At 43.4% G+C, this 2,028-nt stretch overlaps 1 pseudogene; it reads left to right on the top strand.

Moving 5' to 3' along the window:
- The first annotated feature begins 382 nt into the window (after positions 1 to 382).
- On the top strand, positions 383 to 926 carry LOC102498424 (NADH dehydrogenase [ubiquinone] 1 beta subcomplex subunit 8, mitochondrial pseudogene; annotated as a pseudogene).
- Positions 927 to 2,028: the final 1,102 nt, after the last annotated feature.

The following is a 2,028-nucleotide window of genomic DNA, read 5'->3' as shown; positions in this document are numbered from 1 at the left end:
AGGTACTAAACTCCCACATGCTCAACCACGGTTCAAGTCTCAGACCTGGCTGCTTGAAACTCACACCAAACATGTGTGTGCATGCCCAAAATCTCAGAAGGAGAATGGAGAAGGGACTGTGGTGTGGCCATCCCACTGGGGTTGATTTCTCACTTTCCCTCTCACTGACTCTTTTTGTCTCTCTTTAGCAAGCACATGTGCCCTCTGGCAAAAACCTTTAAAAAAAAAAAAAGGAAATACACTTTATATACTTGACAACAAAGAAAACAGAAAAGCAGAACAAATAACACAAAATAAAAGAAAGAAATTTAAATCTATCACTAAGCAAAATTAAGCCATTTAAAGTAATCAAATTATGTCGTTAAAACATACCGTTGGTGGTGTGTAACATGACGGAGGTGAAGATGGTGGGCCAGAGCCGTGGTCCTGGGAATCATGGTGCCTCCGGATGCACGAACAGCCTCCCAAGGACATGCTCCCAGGGCCGTAACCTAAGATTCCAGAAGAAAAGGCTGCCAACCCCAAGAAGTATAACATGTGTGTAGAAAACTACAAGCCTTACCCAGATGATGGCATGGGATATGGCGACTACCCAAAGCTCCCTGACCACTCGTGGCAAGAGAGGGATCTGTGGGATGACTGAGACCACTCAGACCTGAGGTTGAGCTGGGATGAATGGATATACTGGGACCTAGACAGGTATATCAGAAACCATGTGGACACATGCCCTACACCTGTTTCTTAGAATGTCATGTGTAAGCACCTCTTTGACTTTGTGGCCTTCGTGATGTTCACGTTCTTTGCTCATATTCTTACCCCTCCTACCAGCCTGTGTGGCCAAGCGGTATTCTTACAATGATCTGTACCTGGAAAGCGGAGGTGATCTCACCAAAGAACCTGAGCCAGTGGCTCACTATGAGATCTAAGGAGACTTCTGGGGCTTTTGCACCCTTTAACTGTGACTTCCTCATTCCTGGTGATTTAACATAAAGAAATCTCTAATAAAATGTAGTGCTATGGTTTGAAAAAAAAATTAGCTCTATCAATCAGTATAGGCCAAATTATACTGAAGTTAAAACTAAGGGATTCTAAAAAATATCAGTAGCTTCCAACAATGGACTTCTCTTTCCGTTATTTATTATTTCAAATAAACCATTCCTAATCTTAATGACTTAAAACAACAGTTCACTATGCTGATGATACTATATTTTGATTGCACAGTTCTGTTCTCATTGTATTCCAACGCTAGATTTCAGAGGCCTAACTTTGTAGGAACAGCTAGAAGGCTGAACCCTCTATAGTCTCCATGTAGTCTCTCATTGTCCACTGATCTAACCCAAGCTCCTTTACTTGGCAGTAGGGTCCCAAGAGAGGAAGATAGAAGTTATAAAACACCTTACCTAGCCTTAGAACTCTTAAAATGTCACTTCTACCACCATCCAGTGGTTGAGGTGAGTCACAAGCCAGTCTAGATTCTAGGGAGTGGAGAAATAGACTATGCTCTTGATGGGAAGGGCACGAGAGAGCCAACCCCGTCTGTTTCTCAGTCTTGCAATATGTCCATGACAGGTCAGCTCCATATTGTTTTCACTGGTTCTGAACCCAGGCTGATGAAGGAGTCTCAAAATATTTCCAGTGGCAGGACAGCTGGGACATGGTGGCTAAGGCAGCTGGATCCCCACACGGTTAACTGTGAGGTTCAAGTGCCAAACCCAGCAGCTTGAAAAACATGCTAGATGGTGTGTGTGTGTGTGTGTGTGTGTGTGTGTGTGTGTGTGCCTAAAATCCCTAGAGAATGAAGGAAAAGGGATCATGGTGTGGCCATTGGCCATCCCCCAGGGGCTGGCTCTCTCTTTCTCTTTCTTTCTCTGTCCCCCTGGCAAGTGCACAAATCCTATAGCAAATTTGAAAAAAAAAAAATTTTCAGCATCATTTTAAAGGGGAAAGAATTCATGGTAAATCTTGGGCTAGCTCTTAAAGCTTCACCCAGAAGCAATCTTTGCTCATAGTTCACTGGCTAAAGCAAAT

The sequence above is a fragment of the Tupaia chinensis genome, unplaced genomic scaffold (genome assembly GCF_000334495.1).
Source record: "Tupaia chinensis unplaced genomic scaffold, TupChi_1.0 Scaffold000119_2, whole genome shotgun sequence".
NCBI lineage: Eukaryota > Metazoa > Chordata > Mammalia > Scandentia > Tupaiidae > Tupaia > Tupaia belangeri.
This window is presented reverse-complemented; position numbering and strand designations above follow the sequence as displayed.